Raw genomic sequence first — 22,013 nt, 5'->3', positions numbered from 1 at the left:
CAGCCACCTCTTTCCCTATTGTACTACGTGATCAAGATCACGTTGTTGTTGGAGGGCTTTTAAAAATTAACTTCCAAGCAAACCTATCCCTGACCAGGTTATCATTTATTTCAAATCCATTCTATTATATTATGGCCAATATAACGGAAGAATTTTTTAATTATGACTGGAATTTAATGTAGAAATAACTAAGCCAGAAATATGTAAAACAATAAAATGTTTAATAATATAGGATTGGAATGTTTGGTTTTAATAAATAAAGATACAAAGAATTAACAAAGGTTAGTTACCATAATACCACATTTACTCTCAACTCTTTTTTTCAGAAACCACTGGCATGATCTACCTGAAAACGTGCATGGACCTTTGTTATATTACAGTGCATAATGAACTAAGAATTATGGTATCGGATTAATAGGGATTAATAGGGATTAGCATTTAGCGCAAAAATGAGCACAAATTTAACCATATTCAACCATCAAATTGACACAAAGCACTCATTCAAAATAGTACGGCACAATCACGTTGACACACCGGTTCTCGCCAGATCACCAAAGTTAAGCAACGTTGAGCCTGGCCAGTACCAGATGGATAACTATTTGGGAAGGCTAGGCACTGTATGTACCTTCTGGGAAGGTTGGGTGTGGGGCCAGCATCCTCACCCTGTAAAAAGAACTCCTCGCTACAAAAACATCTACAAATGTTGTAGATGACCTATGCCCCCTCCAGGGGCTCAAGGGCTTTGGAACTCATTCTAAATAAACGCGATATAACTTTTACTTGTTTTTAGCGGCTAAAAAGTCCAATAAATAAATAAATAAATAAAACTTTTATCCAATGAAACGCCCCCCCTAATTAAACACTTCATCAAATCTCCACACTAATGTAATGTACTTGCAATAACCCTTATCCCTGAGTGGCTTCTAGGCCTTGATAAGTGATGATCACTGTAAAAAAAAAAAAAAAAAAAAAACTTGTTTTGGAATTTTTGACATGAGGATTGATAATTTGTATTACTCGGACTACTGTTCTCATCTTGGATGTTATTCCAGTACGTTAACAAGAAACCTGGGTATGTTTGGATGTTACATCGGCTGAAATGTTACTGGTGAGAATATTAGCCTCAATAATCCGAATAATATAATTGTTTGTAAAAAAAAGAAAAATGCTGAGTAATGTACAATCCTAACCGTAATCAAAACCGGAAGGGAAACCTAGCACCTACTGAAACCAGCATCGGAAACGTTTTGACCATTTTTGTAAGTTTCTTTTTCTTTTTTTCTCAAAGTTGCATAACGGTACTAGAATCGGTCATGGTTTAAACCAATAGTTCTCAACCGTTTTTCCTCATCGACCCCTTTTTTTCCTTCTTTTTTCTTGGTAGACCCCTCATAATTATTGATCATAGCATGGGAGGGTGAAGGTCAGACAGACAATATAATAGGAAAAGAACCGATTTCATGAGACGCATATTTAAAACCAGCTCCTATTATTTTATTTATTTATCTATTTTTTTTAATGCTTTCAATTCGTTTGAATGTCTACCTCAGCTTTTTTCACGTCAAACCAAAATTACGGTAGAAATTAATTTTTTGATAATAAAAGCCAGTATGAGTTGGTTTTATTCAAGGACCACCCAAATATTATTGTGGACCTCCAATTTGTTATATTTTGCCTGTGGACCCCCAGAAATATTATATGAACCCATAGGGTCCATGTAGACCCCAGTTGAGAACCCCTGGTCTAAACAAACACCAAGGATGTATGCATAATTGTTACATGATATTCTTTTTCTGTTTTTTCGTACTGAAAATGAAACTTGTGGCTAAGCGTCTCAAAATTGTTGCAAATGCGTTTGTTTGTTATGCCATGTTAGAGATAATCTCTCAAGATTAGCTGGTTTTCGCTTCGCAAGACACACGGCTGATAATTTTTTTTTTTTAAATAAAGATAACGTAATAAGGAAAAGTTGAGATTAAATAATCTTGCGGAAAGAAATCAAACTTGATTATCTTTTTCCAAATTTGAAATGATTCATGAATTTCATAAAACGCAAATCTGCAAGAAAAAAAAAAAAAAAAAAAAAAAAAAAGAAAAGAATTCTGTGAAAAAAGGATTCATCCATCATCATCATCATCAGTTTTTAATGTCCGTTTTACATGGTGGCATGTGTTAGACGGCTTTAAGAAGACTCTGAAACTAACCTATCTCTGGCCAGGTTTGTATTTATCCTTCTTTATCTCAAGTCCATTTTTTCTTTGTTTTTTCCTATGAACTGAATCTGTTATCTTAACCTTTTTTTTTTCTTTTTATCATAGTCACCGCTTATTAAGGCCTAGAAGCCATTCAAGGGTGAATGAGTGTCATAAAGTGAAACAACACCGTGATGATCGGTGACAATGAAAATTGGGTAGAAATCAATTATTTAAGAGGACGGCTCAACAGGAACTTGTTGACGTTGAACTTGAAAACAACCATGTTATAGTTAGCTGGGATGCAGCTCTGCAGTATTGTCTTCCACAGAAGAGTAATTCGGGGAAAAAAAAGTCTTGCTTATGGAATTTTCATTTAGTTTAAAATACAGATAGAGAGTAAGGGGACTGTTCCACATCTAAGATAAAAAGGCTCATCATTGTTTCAACGTGGTCATACCATAGAAAACTTATGTTCAGCACATATCTCTCTATACTATCTAGATTTAATCATCCTCAGAGGTCATCAGAACTAAGCCTGTCTTAGACTCACATTACACATCCATCATATCATCAGGTTTATCTTTATCTGAATCGTTTCAACACTACCATTCGCTCATTATTAATCGTCTCAACACTACGATTCGCTTATAATGGACTTTTCTAGTAATTATAAAAAAGCCTGAGTCTAATACTCTCAAGGGGAATTATTGTGACCCAAAGTTGAAAGGTTCGACAATCAGTCCAACAGAAACGGGACCATTTCGGTGGTCTTTTTGCTGCCAAACTGCTGCAAATGTTCTTAGTAGTCCGAGAAGGTTCACCCTCCCAGCCTTTACCTCCCGACTTCCGGAAAGAACAAGTTTATTGCTTGTCGTCTGAGGCGTCCTCACCGGAGGAATGTCGATGAGCCTACTCAGACTTATTTTTACCGGGCCAGAGGAATCTCTTTTCCCACCTTCCGACCTTGTGTTACATCCCCTCGCAGTGAGAGAGAAGTAAATACTGAATTATTGTGGCACAATGCGAAACTACAGACTAACTTAACAGTCGGAAAATACAGAATTTTTCTTTGTATTCACTTTCTTATACAATATATTCTTTCTACGTAAACCTATTATTTGCGTCTCTCTTTCTGATCCTTTTGTAGGGTGTTGTGAAGGAACATAACTGGCTATACACCGGTTACAAACTGTATATATATATTGGACTGTTTGGCAGACAGCGGCAGACAGCGGCAGACAAGCAGTCGCAGTAAGACGGATAGTCTTACGTGTTGATTATCAGACTTTCTTCCCCATACTTGTTACTATGTACTTCTATTTACCTTAGGCGGGCAGCCTTACGTTTCTGTATTATAAATAAACCCCATTACACATACCACTCGGTGTAACTCACGTTTGTCTTTATTTCCTAAGTATTTAGGAATATAACAATGGCGACGAAAGGATGTTCTTTCTCTTAACAGAGATAAATTACCGTACCAAGGACTGTGTACAATGCAAGGATTTTTTGTTTTACGAAAAAAACAAACTACACAAGGATTTTTGACCACGTGCGTCAATGAATTTAAAAATTTTTCCTACCTAAAGTAGCGAAAAGTACGGATTTTTCTTCGTAAAGAACTCACAAGAAATTATAGAAACATGTTCAAGGTAAAGTGGAATTTATATTTATTTTGACAAGTAAAAAAAAAAAAAAAAAAAAAAATGGTCGCAAGTTGAATTCGAAACTACACTAAAGGATTACGAGTTTCGAAAGAAAAAATATAAATACAACGACTATTGTACCATTTTATGCCACGTGGGAACGGCAGCCATATATTTTTTTTTTTGGAAAATTAATTGTTTGTTATTGCCTTTATATAAATAATTGGAACTATTTGTCGTGGGAAGTAAGAAATATTTTGTGTATGAACTTACGTTGTTGAAAAAAAAAAAAAAAAAAAAAAGAATTATTTTACAAAGCCTGTTGAATTACTATGGATGAACTTTGTTGAAACGTGTTGTGTCTGCATATTGCTACTAATTTACGATATACGTAAATTTACGATTTTTCTTTGGAATTATTGTGTAGAATTCGAAAAGACATTTTTGTACTAGAAGCTAACATGGAACAATTAGCAGAGTTAACTAAGGCTCTAGCCCTTAGCATCCAGGAACAGACAAAAATGACTCAACAATTTTTAGCGCAACAACAACAACAACAACAAATTCAACAACAACAGCTACAGCAACAGCTGCAACAACAACAAGAAAGAACACAAAAAACTTTAGAGGCACAACAAGAACAAACAAACATACTACAACGACAAATGTCGACACAGCAAAAGAATTTAGAAAAGCTAATTCTAACGTCGACCGGGAAGAAGACTAATTTTTCTGCCGAGGGTATTTCAAATTCACTAACGGAATTTCGTTACTCCCCGGATACTGGTGTTACTTTCCCTGCATACTACAGAAGATACGAAACAATTTTTACGAAAAGATGTTTAGACTGGACCGATGAGGAAAAAGTTACCCTGCTACTACAAAAACTGGGTACTGATGAAAACACCAAGTATGCAAATCTAATTCTACCAAAAAAACCGGAGGAGGTTTCGTTCGAGGAAACAATTAGTACCTTGTCGAAAATATTTGATAAAAGGGATAGCCTATTTCACTCTAGATACAAATGTTTGAACATTCAGAAGGCAGAAGCTGAAGACTATCTAGAATATGCTTGCACTGTGAACTGTTTATGCGAATCATTTAAATTGAATGAAATTTCCGCAGACCAATTTAAATGTTTAATCTTTGTACAAGGTCTCACAGCACCAAGGGACAAAGATATACGTTCGCGGATCCTAACAATTATGGAGGCGGATCCTAACATAACATTGCAAAAAGTCACTGAAGAGTGTCAACGTCTGATTAACATAAAGAAAGACAACACTCGCATTGAAGAGAAAAATATTTTTAAGGTGCAGCAAGTAAAAAGGCAAGGGACCACAAGAAAGTCCAGGTTCCAAGAACACAGGATCCTTAAAGGATACAAAGACCCAAAGCTAAAGTGTAAATGTTGTGGTAGTTTAAGACACAACAATAAGACCTGCTGGTTTAGGAACAAAATATGTTATGAATGTGGTCTCAGAGGTCACAAGGGAACATACTGTGCCCAGAAGAAAAGACAAGGGACCGATAATGTAAATACGCTTCGCATGAATAAAGAAAAAAGCTGCGAAAGACGGAAATATGTTGATGTTCGGATAAATGGACATCTGGTTACATTGCTTCTGGATAGCGGTGCAGATATTAGTATTATAAATGAAGATATATGGAAAAGGATAGGTCGACCTGAATTAACGAAAACCAGAAAGACGGCGAGAAGTGTGTGCGGCAAAAGATTAGAGTTCAAGGGAGAATTAAAATGCAAAGTGACATTCGCTAACCAGACTCATAAATCCAAAGTGTACGTCGTACCAGGAAAGAATACATGCCTGTTTGGGGTAGATTGGATTGTCCTGTTTAATTTATGGGAGAAACCCATAAATTCGTTTTGTAACGTTTTAACTGCAGAAAAAGCAAACCAAAGGGAAGACTTCCTGAAGGATTTGAAAACTGAATTTCCCAATGTTTTTGCCGAAGGACTAGGACTCTGTATTAAGACAGAGGCAAAATTTGAATTAAAGAAAAATGCCACTCCAGTATTCAAACCTAAAAGGAATGTGCCTTTTTCAGCGATGGACGCAATCGAAAAAGAGTTGGATAGACTTCAACAACTGGAAGTCATTGAAAAAGTTAACCACACAGATTGGGCAAGTCCAACCGTGTATGTAAAGAAAAAAAATAACAGAATAAGGGTCTGTGGAGATTTTTCAACGGGTTTAAATGACTGTCTATTGGACCATAATTATCCCCTTCCGTCCGCAGAAGATCTGTTCTCTAAGCTTAACGGAGGAAAAATTTTTTCTAAGATAGACCTCTCAGATGCTTACTTGCAAATTAAGATCAGCGATGAATGCTCCAAATACTTAGGCATAAATACTCATAAGGGCATTTTTAAGCTAAAGAGGCTTCCTTTTGGATTAAAGGTTGCTCCTGCTATTTTCCAGCAAATTATGGACACGATGCTGGCAGGGTTGGAATTTTCAATGGCCTACCTTGACGATATCCTAATTAAAAGTGAAAATTTGCAAGATCATAAGAAGCATGTAAAAGAAGTATTCAAAAGAATACAGGAATTTGGTTTTAAATTGAGCCCAGAAAAATGCGATTTTTTTATGAAAAAAATTAAATATCTAGGTCAAATAATCGACAAAGAGGGTCGAAGACCGGATCCACAAAGGACTGAAGCAATTGAAAAGATGCCTGCTCCAGATTCAGTGACAAAATTAAAATCGTTTTTGGGATTAGTTCAATACTATGCAATTTACATCCCTAACATACATAATTTAAGAGCTCCTCTTAACGAGTTACTGAAAAAGGGTGTTAAATGGAACTGGAATAAGGAATGTGAATCTGCTTTCCAAAATATCAAAAGATGTCTACTGTCAGACTTAGCATTGGCACATTTCAATCCAGAAAAGGAACTAATACTAGCAACGGACGCCAGTGATTACGGTGTTGGCGCTGTATTACTTCACAAGTATGAGGATGGTAGGACAAAAGCTATCGCCCATGCTTCAAGAACGTTGGTTGCAGCGGAGAAAAATTACAGCCAAATTGAAAAAGAGGCGCTGTCGATAATATTTGGAATTACAAAGTACAATCGATTTCTCCATGGACGATCTTTTATTTTGCAAACCGACCATAAACCCCTACTTACCATATTTGGATCAAAGAAAGGCATTCCCACACATACTGCGAATCGATTACAGCGATGGGCTGTAACCCTCTTAAACTATCAGTTTAAGATGGAACATGTATCCTCAAAAAAGTTAGGACACGCAGATGCATTATCACGGTTGATCCCTAAAAGAAGCGAAAGTTTCGAAGAAACGGTAATTGCTGCGCTTAAAGACGAAAGTGAATGTACAAGTTCAATGTGTAATATGATACGTGAACTTCCGGTAACTTTCGAAAAAATAAAAAAAGAGGCAGTAAATGACATTTTCATTAAGAAAATGAAAAATCAATTGGGATGGATAAAAAAAAATAAAAAGGTAGATCAAACAACGCCTTTTTCCATCTGTGAAGATGTGCTCATGTATGGTGAGAGGATCGTAATTCCACTAACGTTACAGAGGAAAATTCTGAAGGAATTTCATACAGGTCATCCGGGCATTTCGAGAATGAAATCCCTTATGAGAGGATATGTGTACTGGCCTGGTATGGACAAGGAAGTTGAAAAATGTGTCAAGACATGCAGAGGATGTCAATTAGCAGCTCGAGATCCTCCAGTAAAAACGACGCCATGGCCAAAGACGGACCTACCCTGGTCACGTCTGCATATTGATTATGCGGGACCTATAAATGGTTATTTTTACTTGATTATTGTAGATTCTTTTTCAAAATGGCCAGAAATATTTAAGTTTAGACATCCAACAGCAAAAAACACTGTGAGTGCGCTTAATGAAATTTTTAGCCGTTTTGGAGTGCCAAAAACCTTAGTGAGCGATAATGGAACAGCATTTACTGCTCATGAATTCAAAGAATTCTGTGACTCACTAAATATTCTACATATGACAACACCTGTGTACCATCCACGATCGAATGGGTTGGCCGAAAAATTTGTAGATACGTTTAAAAGGGCACTTAAGAAAAATCTTACTACGGACACAGACGAACAATGTATTCAAACATTTTTAGCAATTTACAGGGTGACACCAAATCCTAATAATAATGTCAATTCTTCCCCGGCTGAGCTAATGTTTGCAAGAAAGATAAGATCTGTCTTCGATAGGCTGCTACCAGAGAAAAAGAAAGTTTTCAAAAAAGAAAACCTTAATACCAAGTGCTTCTCCCCAGGTGAAAATGTATATTTCAAAAATTTTCAAAATGGACGAAATCAGTGGGTTGAAGGTATTATCAAAAAAAGGATTGGGAGCATGGTCTATACCATCCAAGGATTAAGTTTTGTCTGCAAAAGACACAGAAATCAAATACGTCCCAGACTGTCTCCAAATGTGGAAGAGACACCAATGGAAACATTGTGCGATATTTTTGATATACCAAAACCAGCGTGTGTACCGCAAACAATGAATATTTCGCCTGAACCGACCATACGGGCTGGACAGAAACCTTTACCCCGGGTAACGCTGACCAGAAGGAAAAGCGCAAGAAAGAGAAAAGTTACCAGGAGATTAAGCCCTGACCCTAAAAGGAAGAGGTATTTAAGCTAAAATCAGGAAGATTTCAGCTTCAGGGGGAGGTGTTGTGAAGGAACATAACTGGCTATACACCGGTTACAAACTGTATATATATATTGGACTGTTTGGCAGACAGCGGCAGACAGCGGCAGACAAGCAGTCGCAGTAAGACGGATAGTCTTACGTGTTGATTATCAGACTTTCTTCCCCATACTTGTTACTATGTACTTCTATTTACCTTAGGCGGGCAGCCTTACGTTTCTGTATTATAAATAAACCCCATTACACATACCACTCGGTGTAACTCACGTTTGTCTTTATTTCCTAAGTATTTAGGAATATAACATAGGGAAAGAACAGTTATAAAAAGAAAAAATATTTCTTGCATTATGAAGAAGAAATATATAAATAAAATTTTAAAATATTTTATGTAGGGGATGCTTAGCACATCATTATTAATGGAAGAGTTCTACAGGGGTAAAAAGGCTGGGAGACACTACATTAATCTTTACTTTTGATCTTGATAAGTGATGACTCATTAATAATACAGGAATATAATAATAAAATTGTCGCCCTAAAAAAGACATGATTCCATTTCCATTTGATGAAAACCGGTTTTCTTTTTTTTTCTTTTTTTCAGACAATCTACTAGTTGGTCAGTTGTGTACAAATCTCAAGAGCGATAGGAGCCTTCTATCATGTCTGAAAGTGACAGAATGTTCAATGAGCGAGATCGTAGATGCGCCACTGTACAACTCATGCTCTCTACTAATCCAAGTTATGACAACAAGACCATTGGCAGCACCCTCAAAATGCAAATCTGGATGGTTCAAAGCTTGAAGACAAAGCTCAACAAAGTTTCCAGACACGGTTATGGTCTTTGGTGTGGCTTCAAGTGAGGGCCACATCATACCACCTCACATCTTCGAAGTCGGCTTAAAAATCAATCCCAAAGTGTATCTGGATGTGCTGAAGAGTATGGTGATCCCCTGGTACAATCAGATGATCGCTGGCAGACCCTGGGTGTGATAGCAGAATTTGGCGCCGGCCCACAAGTCCAAAGAGACCCAGGTTTGGCTTCAGAAGAAGTCCTACGACTTTGTACTCTTCTCTCACTGGGCCCCCTCCTCCTCCCCCGACTTGAACCTGCTGGACTACTTTGTTTGGTCATATGTCGAGAACATTACCAACATGACCTCCTATAACACCAAAGCCAGCCTGATCGCCGCCATCCACAGAGTATTCGTTGAGCTCCTGTAGGTGCTTGTGAAAAAGTTCCAGGCTTGTATAGAGACGATGATTGAGGCTGAAGATAATCACTGAAGACGGCTACATTGAATATATAGCAGCTCTACTACATAACAAAGTTACCTGAAGTGATTTTTTTCAATAAAAGTTTTAAAATAAAGTTGTAGTGTTTTTTTTACTTTAGAGCAACAAATTTATCGTTCCACATTATAAAAAATTTAAAAAAAGAAAAAATTTCATTATTCCAGGCATTCTGCTCTATGGTAAGTGCTCGACTGAGCTTCAATCTATGGTCACCACTCCCAAAAAAACTTTTTGTAACATGTATCTAGCTGTAATAACCGCCAACAATTTCCCTATTTGTGCCTAAAAGTAAACGAAAATTTTATGAACAGAGCTTTCCTAGAACTGTTCGTCTATAGAACATAATACTGTGGGGCTGCTTCCTACAACATGGTTGTTTTCAAATCTAATATAAATAAGTTCTTGTTAAGTTGTTCTTTTATATAATTAAACCTTTATGACCTGAATTATGATGTAGATGATTAAAAAGTATTTACCGTTAATTTCAGTTAGTTTAAAGGGTAATGATATTATGATTTTAAGACTTTTTTTTACTGGAACGATCTTTCATTATGAAGTTCAATAGTTAAACTACCACAAAACTTCTGTCTCATTGCCATGATGTTGCATCCATGTGACTGTTGTGCAAGTACTTTAACCTTTTATGACCTGAATTATGATGTAGATGATTAAAAAATATTTATTGTTAATTTTAGTTAGTTTAAAAGAGTAATGATACTATGATTGTCTTCAAACTGAAAAAAATTCTGAAGTTCAATAGTTAAACTACCACTGAGAATTTTTATAAACTTACTTTGATTTATTATCTATAGTGCTTGAAAACAGTGTGTTTATGACAACAAACCAAACCCTCCATTCTCTAAGACAGATGGCGGCATACTAAATGGACAATTGTAATCTGGAGGTATTGGGTATCTACTCAGACACTGAATTCGGGATGACACTCAAATCAGTAAGTGGACAGTAGTTATATTTATTTAAAAAAGATTTTTTTTTGTATTTGTCCAGAATTCCCTCTGGTGCTATCAGATCAGGCTGTCTGAAGATATTGATTTTCTGACTTAACTGCACCAAACATTGAGATTGTTTTTTCCTTCCCTTTTATTAAAACTCAATCATGTTCTGCAAAGTTCAAAACAAAAACATGTTTTCCTTTATAAAGATTATGATTTTTATCAATTCTGATGAGCTTTAGTTCATAATCTTTAAAAACAGGCTTTCCTTTATAAAACAACCAAACCAAACCCCATAAATAAATATTTGAAGATATAAAAAAAATTTAAAGCATAAAACCTTTTAACAACATTACTGGATTCGTCATTAACCTTTATGACTTGAATTATTGATGTAGATGATTAAAAAATATTTATTAATTTTAGTTAAAGGGTAATGATATTATGATTGTCTTCAAACTGGAACAATTATGAAGTTCAATAGTTAAACTACCACTGAGAATTTTTGCATTTCATAAACTTACCTTGATTTATTATCCATAGTGATTGAAAAAGTGTGTTTATGACAACAAATGAAATCCTTCACTCTGTATTTGATGAAACTGCAAGTAAGTCAATTTTAACTAATTTTCTTGGATTTACATTTTTGGATGTTACCGTCATTGGATACTTTACATTTTACCAGACTATCCACTCATGTGAAATCACCTTTTTCTTCACCATATTCCCTCTGTTTCACTTTTTAGTTATCAAGTAAGATCTTTGACTTACTTGCTGTTTCATCAAATACTTTTGTATACAAAATCCGATCCCGCATTTTGCTAAATCCTACCCTCTGATGAGAAGGAAAGTATTTCTTCGAAACTCCGCGGATTAAGGACTATCCACTTATTTAATGTTTCCTTTTCAAATTAAATATGTTTTTAACTCTTTTTCAAAGTATTTTTTAACATGTTTTATTAACTATTTGCTCTCTCTCTCTCTCTCTCTCTCTCTCTCTCTCATATATATATATATATATATATATATATATATATATATATATATATATATATATATATATATGTAACTGTTGGGACAATTAATCGGAATTGAAATAAAAAAAAAAACCTAACCCTAACCAGGTCATAAATAATTAAACCCTACCGAAGTTCCACCATTACTGATCATCACAGTGTTGTCTTACCTTCTACCTAAAAGTTATCCTGAAATGGCTTCCGGGTGGTGAACCCCTCCCCCCCGCCCCATCCAAAAAAATATTGTTTAACAGTAACCCTCACTACGATCCTAACTAAAGTGTGCTCTACATACATGTTGTAGTTCTATAAGCCAGTGCTTTTCAACCTTTTTGCTGGAGCAGAACCCCAATGGAAACATTCCACTGGATCATGGAACTCCTATGCAATAATTTAGTTGACTTATGCAAAAAAACAGCATTTAACAAATTAAAATGCAACGAAAATACTCTTATGGTGTTTAGTGCGATTCTTTTGGCGTTGACTGTATAATCCATAATAGACCCACCCTCTTCTTAAAATATATATGAAATAAAGTGATTTTCAGATTGAAAACTGACTCAATATATCCCTCACTCCTAAAAATATATATTTTTAAAAAAAGTGATTTTTAGATTGCGAACTGTTTCAGTCATTTCTGGAACTGACTCTATATACCAGTGCTTTTCAACCTTTTTGCTGGAATAGAACCCAATGGAAACATTCCACTAACTCATGGAACCTCTATGCAATAATTAAAATGAAATGAAAATACTCTTATGATTTTTAGTGTGATTTTTCTTTTGGCATTTACTGTATAATAAGAATATATAAAAATAAACCTAATAGTGGAAAGTTAATTTTTCGAGTTTAATCATGTAAAATTTAGTATATTTAAACAATTTTTTTTAATGTTTAATATATATATATACATATTTCTGTAGAAATATATTTTCTTATATATACATATCAATCCTTATTTAAGAAGCTCAATGTAATTACAGAGCAATATAGAGAATAAATGACAAAAAATTATATTAAAAAATTCATGATGTTGACCATCTTATAACTTATTCCTTTAATTCAGTTTACTTTTACAATTCTTGACAGTATCTGTTTCGTAGCACAAAAGCAATCACTTATTATATCAATCAGTGAATCTATTATGCCCTTAACTCATCGAAAGAAATATCAATAATCACTCCGTCAAAAGGAAATGAAGTGTGATTTGACATGATTAAAATCCGAAAATTGGAAGAGAAGCTGCAAATACCGTTATATTTTTCCTTTACAACACACACACACATATATATAATTAAAAAAAATAGATTTTCAAATTGAATTTAACATTCTGTTTATTTGTTCCTTGTTCTAATTTACAAATTGCTGAACTCCTGGACTGTACTGGCGAAACCTTAAGGTTGAAAAACACTGCTATAGACTATCATGAAGGAAAGTACGTTGGGAGAAAATGGAGGAGGTGAGAGAAATAAAGTTTTCCTTTTTCATCAAGCAAAAAAGAAGGGGGAAGGGGAATCCAAAAAGAACATATGCAGTGCTGTTGTTGCAAGCTTGACTGTGCACTGTGCAGGGATCCGGATAAAGGCCTTATCATGTGTAGCTCCTACGATGCAATGAGGGAGAGAATTAACATTTGAGATCCTTCGCAAAAATCGATGGAGTTGTTGCAGAATGCCGCGTGAATGCAGCCGCGCATCTGTCGTCATCGGCTCGTGGAGGATTCGCGCTTTTTTACAAGGAACTAGCTGAAGTACCCGCCTACGTCATGTAAGTTTTTATTTATTTATTTTTTTTTTTAATTACATCCTTTCTATTTTCATTAAAACGATTAACCGAGGGAGGGAAGTGATGGATGGGCTCTAGATTAAAAATAAATATTTATTTTCCATAGAAAAAAAAAAGAAAGAGAAAGTTAATTAACAATCTAACGCCTGCGCCTGGACGCTTTTTTTATTTTTATTTATATATATATATATATATATATATATATATATATATATATATATATATATATATATATATATATATATATATATATATATATATATATATATATATATATATATATATATATATATATATATATATATATATATAACTACTGCTACTACTATTCAAATAATTTTATAAAGTCGTGATAAATGGCGCTTCTATATTATAATAACGGAAACATACTGAATTTCAAGTGAAACAAATAATACCTACTTAGTTATCAGGTCTCAAATAGTAACATATCCAAAAAATTACGAAAAACAATAAGGTAGTAAAATAATTATTAATGAAAAAAGAAATTTGTGAAATAAAGCTAAATCACTATGTTAGGGTTATTTAAAAAAAAGAAAGAAAAAATAAGATAAGTTGACAGAGAAAATAATTAAGTTCTGTTGCTTATGTCACGTGACGAACGTAATTCAAAATGTCAGACAAATTTTATTTCTCATCTAAACTTTATCGAAAACTGTTTATCATTAATGATTATTTTCTACCGTGCCGTTTTTTTTTGTTTTTTTTTATTACATTTTCACCCCAAACAAGGCAAATTGCCACTTTGGTGTAGGGGGCTACTATCAGGGGCAACAACTACTGTGTACTATGTCGGGATTTGGGCAGCAAGATGTCGGTTCACGTTACACTTGAACTTCTGCACGTCAGTACTGTTGGGGAAGCAGGGACCTGGAATTTTTTTTTTTTTTTTTTTTTTTTTTTTATTACATTTTCACCCCAAACAAGGCAAATTGCCACTTTGGTGTAGGGGGCTACTATCAGGGGCAACAACTACTGGGGTACTATGTAGGGATTTGGGCAGCAAGGTGTCGGTTCACGTTACACTTGAACTTCTGCATGTCAGTACTGTTGGGGAAGCAGGGACCTGGAATGGAATTCCAGAGTCTTGCGGTTCTGGGGAAGAAACTATTGGAGTAAAAAGATCTTTTACATCTAGGGACCTCTACAGTGTGGGGGTGGGATCTAGTAGCCTGTCGGGTTTGTCGAGGGTGCTCGCGTCGTGGGGGCACAAGTGATTGCAGTTCGTCAGAGCATTCACCACTAAAATACTTGTAGAAAAGGCAGAGGGATGCAACATTTCGTCGATGGGACAGAGGCTGAAGCTTAGATGCCAGTTCAGGGCCTATCAGGTTTGCGACTCTCTTTTGAACCTTGTCAAGGAGCGAGAGACTAGTAGCCGATGCACCAGCCCAGATGTGGCAGCAATACTCCATACATGGGCGAATGGTGGCCTTATAGAGGTACAGGATACTTTCGGGTGTTAGTAGTTTTCTAGCACGGTAGAGAGAGCCTACCTTTCTTGCAGCGGCCCTGGCAATGCCTTCAATGTAATTGTTCCAACTCATCTCCGTATCTCATTTTCCGTAACTTTTAGATATGTTACTATTTGCGACATGACAATTACGTGGGTACCATTAGTTTTACTTTAAATTCAATATTTGTTTCGTTATTATAATAGAGAAGCACCTAATAAAGCGTAATAAAAGATGAACCGAAATGTTGTTATATGTTCTTGTCCTAATTTACTTGCCTCTTCCACGACAACAAAATTAGACAAGGTTGTTTTTTTTTAATACTAAGATAATCCAGCTTCCCACAAAGTGAATGGAGGGGGGGAGGGGAATTCTCCCTACTGAAAAAAAAAAAAAATTCTCCCTACTGAAAAAAAAAAAAAAAAAAATTCTTCCTACTGAAAAAAAAAAAAAAAAAAAATTCTCCCTACTGAAAAAAAAAAAAAGAAATTCTCCCTACTGAAAAAAAAAAAAAAAAAAAAAAAATTCTCCCTACTGAAAAAAAAAAAAAAATTCTCCCTACTGAAAAAAAAAAAAAAAAAAAAATCTCCCTACTGAAAAAAAAAAAAAAAAGAAAAAAATCTATATGATGCACGTATCCGTGACGGAATGAAAATATCTTAAACTAAAAATCACGTAAATTGATCAAGTAGTTTTATTCGGAAGTAAAAGATAAATCTTATGGCTAACCTATGAGTGACGATCTAGCGATGCCATCTTGAAAACAGATTAATGTTTGTTAACGTTAGTGATCTTTAAAACCAAAGCACTTCAGGTGTAAACATTCTTACGTACTTACGTGTCATGTCGAAATTAGTATATATTCCAAAAATTACGAAAAATGAGCCTGTAGATGTGCTAGAAGTATTTTGTCTACAGATGGCCGACCCTTAGTTCAAGTCAATGGTTATCTGCCTTGTTTGTCATACCGAATTGGTCGCGTTGCTCTTCCAGACTAAAACAGACAATAAAACTTGATAATTCAATAAATTCTATTATTACTTGTAATTATTTTTCTACTGGGTCATTTTTCGTAATCTAAAAGAGATAAAGCAAAGCCTGGAAGGACGGGCCCCTTAGAACTGCACAGAACTAAACTCACCACCACAAAATCAACAAGAGCTCGATCATTACAGGAATGCTTCAATCTCTGCTGATTTTTTTTTTGCGGGGGGGGGGGCGAGGATACAAATCCCTAGCCTATAGAATTTCTTGATGAAATTATTTAAAAAAAAAAAAAAAAAAGTCGGAAATAGAAAAGACGCACAAAACAAAAATTAATTTTCCAATTTTTTTTTTATGCATCATAAACTATTAAAACGTATTTTGTTTCATATATCCGGATGTCGGATTTTGCAATTTTCAAGTTACGTCACCTTTTTAGCGGCCATGTTATCGATTCGACCGACGCTTGTCATGATTGGCCATTTGAGAATGAGTTATTAACAGAGCAGATACTACGCTTTGATCTCACTCGGCAAAAATTTGCGAAGGAAAATAAAAATGCTAAAGATTTCAAAATGAAAACAGTAGAATCACACAAAGTGACGTGCAGAGAAAGAGGTTTTGGAGAGGGGGGGTGACCCCGGGGGGTCAGTTATCGTTATTCCGCGTGTCTTTGTTTACTTTTGTTTTCCGTTATTGCTTTCCTTCACGATGAATGCCCTGGAAAAGTCTCTTCTAATTGTTTAACAGTTAAAAAATATTTTGTTATTCTCAAAAACAGCCAAGTTCGTTTGCTTAACTTGAAACTGGTAAACGTTTTCAGAAGAGACTTTTCCAGGGCATTAATTGTGAAGCAGAAAAACGAAAGTTAAAAAAAAAATTAAAAAAAAACAAAAAAACACGTGGAACTTGACGGTAACCGGTCGGTGCATCTGCATCTGATATTCAATTAATCTTTCTTTTATGACATTTTTCTCGCTATTTAAAGTCTTAAATCAAAGAGTTGTTGCTGGCACTGCCAAACTTCTGCACGCCACTTATCGCTCAGGTTGCATAATAACGTGGCGACCCCACAATCCACACTTTGCAACTTCTCCATTTTTTTTTTTTCTTTCTGAATTTTTTTTTTTTTTTTTTTAGATTTCTGATAAAGAATATCGATTTTTATCCCATCTGTGCCGGTTAATTCAGTTGGCAAATTTTATTTAAAAAAAAAAAAAAAAATGGAGGGGGAACAAGTGGAAAATAAAAAAAAGGATTAAAAAGAAGAAAATTTAGGTTAGATGTTAATCATATTTTTTTTTTGCTTTTCTTTTGTTTTTTTTTTTCGTTTTTCAGTTTTTCTTTATTTCTTTATTTTTTGTTTTACTTTGTTTGTTTTTTTTAGTTTTGCTTCGTCATTTTTGTTTTTAGTTTTTCTTTTGATTTTTGTCAATCTATTTTTTTGTTTTTTCAAATATTTTCCAATAATTATATTCGTTTATAAAAATATATAAAATTTTCGATTATCAATAAAATTCAATTTCCATCCATCCATAGCTTTGAGTCGCTGGAGGGACATAGGCCATCCACAACTTTGTACATGCTTTTGTAGCGAGTTCTTTTTTCCGGGGGGGGGGGCTAACCCCACGCCCAACCTTTCCAGAAGATACTACAGCGCCTAACCTTCCCAAATGGTCACCTATCTGGTATTGGCCAGGCTCAACGTTGCTTAACTTCGGTGATCTGGCGAGAACCGTTATGTCAACGTGATTGTGCCGTACAAAATTTAATTTGAAAACTTGAAATAATTTTCTTTTTTCTTTCTTTTTTTTATGTAAACCTTACATTTCAATTTTGGTATTTGCAAAGAACAAAAAGTGCTTGTGCAGAATAGTGGATTTTGAAACAAACACATTTTCAGTCGAAAACACTATTATGTACTTACGTACAGAGTCAAAATTAGTATAAATTACAAAAATTGCTAAATATGATCCGGCAGAAGATGCGTTATATCTGGGTTTCACAGAAAAATTATCCACAATAACGGTCCTACAATTTAGTATTTTGAAATAGCGGATTTTAATTGAAAGCAAGTGAGATAAGTCAACTTTGTCAAAATGATCGACTGCAGTTATGTCCTGCGGATTTTAAGAGCTCTTCCACATTAAAACATACGATAAAATCGATAAATCGATAAATTCTATAGATTTTATTTTTATTTGTATTAGGTTGAGGAGAAAGTTCTTGCAGAAATTTAAATTTTGATTTCAAATAAGTTTTCATTATAATACCTTTACTTTATATATCATTTTAAAGAGCGTTTTTCGCTCAATCTAATCGTTCAAATTACAATCGTTTTAAAAGAATTATGTCTTCTTTTCAGAACGTTGAATGCAAGATGGGAAAAAAAGCAAATTCGTACAGTTTTCTTTTTTCAATTCAAGCAAGACCAAAAAGCTCCTGAAACAGCTCGCGATATCAATGAAGTGTTTGACCCAAGAAATATTACTGAACGCACATCACAATTGTGGTTTAAGAAATTTTGTGGCGACGCCGGGAGTCTTGAGGATGATGAGCATAGTGGTCGATCATCGGATGTTGATAACAATCAATTAAGGGCCTTAGTCAAAGTCAATCCACGCACAACTGTTCGAGAACTTGCTTCTGAATTAGATGTAATGTATACAACGATTTCCAACCACTTGAGATTAGGAAAACAAAAAAAAACTTGATAAATGAGTGCCTCACGAATTGAACGACAACCAAAAGAAATAGCGTTATGAAGTGTCATCTTCCCTTTTTTTACGCAACAAGAACGACCCGTTTCTCAAGTGGGATGTGATTAGCAATGAAAAGTGGGTTTTTTTACAACAACTAGCAGCATTCAGTTCAGTGGTTAGACACCAGCAAATCTCCCAGACACTTCCAGAAGCGAGAGTTGTACCAAAAGAAGGACATTCTGATTGTTTGATGGTCTGCAACCAGTCTCATCCATCAGTTTTTTGAATGCAGGCGAAACCATTACAACTCATGCAAAAGTTGAACAAATTGGGCAACAAAACTGCCTCAGTTGCCATAGTCTCTAGACCTCTCACCTACCGACTACAAATTTTTTCAAGCATCTTGACAATTTCTGTGTGAGAAATGTTTCAAAAACCTAAGCGATATCAAAAGCGCCTTCAGCGACTTCATCGCCACCAGAACGCAAGATTTACGTTAGTGGCATAAATACACTCGTCTTGCACTGGCAACAGTGTGTAGCTTCTGAGAGTTCTTATTTCGATCAATAAATATTTTGTTTAAGCCGAGATATGTTCATCTTAATTTTAAAGTAAAAAACCGCAAGAACTTTCTTGTCAACCTGATACTAATGTGCATGCGTGTTACAACTCCCTCCTCCCTGTGTTAAAAATGGCGAACGCCACTGACATTTATTCAGTAATACATTGGAAAAAGTGTTTTAATATCCAGAAAACTAGTTTTCTGACCCAAATTTAAATGTAATATTCATTTTAAGCACACCCGAAAACCTTTAAAGTTGTCTATTTAAAGCTGAGTGTTGAGTTGCAGTTAAAGTAAAAAATTACCAGAGGGAGATTCGAGGGAAATACAACACGTCATATAGAAACGTGTGGCAATCATGAAGAAAGACTGATTCGTACAAGTCACGTGACTATTTTTACTAAGAGATTGCCGTTTTTTCACACAATAATTTGGGACATTAATTGTAAGAAAAGAAAGACATGACTGTTCTTTGTTATTTCAAACAAAAAAAAATGTTATTTTTCAACTACTTTATTTAATGTGACAAAAAATAAAGTAAATGTAAAAGATAATTTTATTCATTTATTTATTGTTTTTTTTTTACAGTTTTTCTTACATTTATTCGAATACACTTATTATTTTTAGCAAAAATTATGGTACTTGCAATTAGGAAATATGCAACTATTTTTTGTTGTTTCAAACAAGAAAATGTTTTGTTTTTTTTATTACATTTTCACCCCAAACAAGGCACATTGCCACTTTGATGTAGGGGGCTACTATTAGGGACACAGGCTACAGGGCTACTAGGTGGGGAGTTGGGCAGCAAGATGTCGGTTCACGTTACACTTGAACTTCTGCATGTCAGTACTGTTGGGGAAGCAGGGACCTGGAATGGAATTCCAGAGTCTTGCGGTTCTGGGGAAGAAACTACTGGAGTAGAAGGCTCCCTTACATCTAGGGATCTCTACTGTGAAGGGGTGAGATTTTGCTGCTTGTCGGGCGTATTTACATAGAGGGGGTACAAGTGCTTGCAGTTCGTCAGAACATTCGCCGTTAAAGTACTTGTAGAACAGGCAGAGAGATGCTACATTTCATCGATAGGACAGAGGCTGAAGCTTGGATGACAGTTCAGGACCTATTAGGTTGGCGACTCTCTTTTGAACCTTGTCTGGGAGTGAGAGACTAGTAGCAGATGCACCGACCCAAATATGACCACAATACTCCATACATGGGTGAATAGTGGCCTTATAGGGGTATAGGAACTACTTTTTGTTAATATAACAAAAAATAAAAAATAAAAAGCGTAAATATAATAGATAAATTCATTTGATCCGACTATTTTTTTCAAACAGTTAAATTTCATGATTGCCAGTACCATAATTTTTTTAAGCAAAATACTCAAGTAAATGTACGAAAAATGTATAGAAATAAATAAAATTATCAATTATATTTAATTAAAAACAAACAAAAAAAAGTTGCATTTTTCTTTTCTTATTATTATAGTATAAAAAAAAGTAATCTCTTAATAAAAAATACGCCTCTTAGATGAATCAGTCTTTCTTCATGATTGCCAAACGTGTAAAAAAAAAACGATTGTGTTCACAATCTTGCTTTAAGAACAAAAAGAAAGACAAACAGAAAACTTAACATACTTTTATTTCAAATTAAAAAATCAAGCAATTTTAACAAGAGCCACAAAAAACAAACAGCTAACAAAATAAATAAATCTATATATATATATATATATATATATATATAGATAGATAGATAGATAGATAGATAGATAGATAGATAGATAGATAGATATACAACAAAAGAATGTTACCAAACGCAAGATAAATTACTCTTCTACCTACCTGGATACAAAATGTTAAAGTATTCGTGCCCTTTTTCAACTTATTTTAAGGTGTTTTTTAGTCTAACACATAACTAATGTCAACTCAGTTAAATTAGAGCAAGAAAAAAATAGCTAACAATAGACAGTCACGTGAAATCTTGATAATCTCTCAAAAATCGAAAATTATACAGAATCTCAGCTAATAATTGTCATCAATCGTGCGAAAATGTTCAACTGAACTGTATATATGGATTAGCAGTATTTTTGGATAATTTTTGAGATCCCCAGGTGACTGTCTAACGTCAAGCATTTTTCTTTTGTTTGTGTCCTCATTTTGACTCAAGAGAGTTTTACACTAGTTGTGTCTTATTAAACAAACAAAAAAAAACACTTTAAAATAAGTTATATGCATTTGGTATCCCCCCCCCACGCGTTCAGTGGTAGAGTTAAATAAGGCCATCGACTCCCTAATCTGCAGCAATGCTCCTAGAAAAGATGTCATCCCACCTGAAATTATCATGGTCAGAAAAAAGACAGCCCTGTTCCACCACCTGCATCAGATGCTGCAGCAATATTGGGAAGAAGAAACGGTGTCCCAGGAGATGCAGAGAGTGATTCACGCTATTTTTTAAATCGTATTTCCACGTTTAATTAAAGTTTTATGATATGTTTTTTTATTCAATTGTAAGGTTAAAGTACAGAATAGGTACAAAACACCTTCCCCTCCCCATGTTAAGAATGGCTTTTTAAATAATAACGTTATTATTTCAGCACGGATCACTCTCTGCGTGAGTACCGATGCATGACACAAGCATCATCACTCTGTACAAGAATGAGGATGACCACGGCAACTGTAACGATTATCCTGGTACATCCTGTCCTCCCTCAGTGTTGTTGGGAGGATCTT

General features: G+C 34.8%; 1 long non-coding RNA gene across 1 annotated transcript in view; it reads right to left on the bottom strand.

Moving 5' to 3' along the window:
• Nucleotides 1-22,013, bottom strand: part of LOC145280214 (uncharacterized) — a 268,962-nt gene that overhangs the window by 234,335 nt on the left and 12,614 nt on the right. The window lies entirely within an intron of this gene.

The sequence above is a fragment of the Euprymna scolopes genome, chromosome 7 (genome assembly GCF_053919585.1).
Source record: "Euprymna scolopes isolate OS-2025 chromosome 7, ASM5391958v1, whole genome shotgun sequence".
NCBI lineage: Eukaryota > Metazoa > Mollusca > Cephalopoda > Sepiida > Sepiolidae > Euprymna > Euprymna scolopes.
The sequence above is the reverse complement of the archived record's forward strand: the minus strand, read 5'-3'. Positions and strand labels throughout refer to the sequence as shown.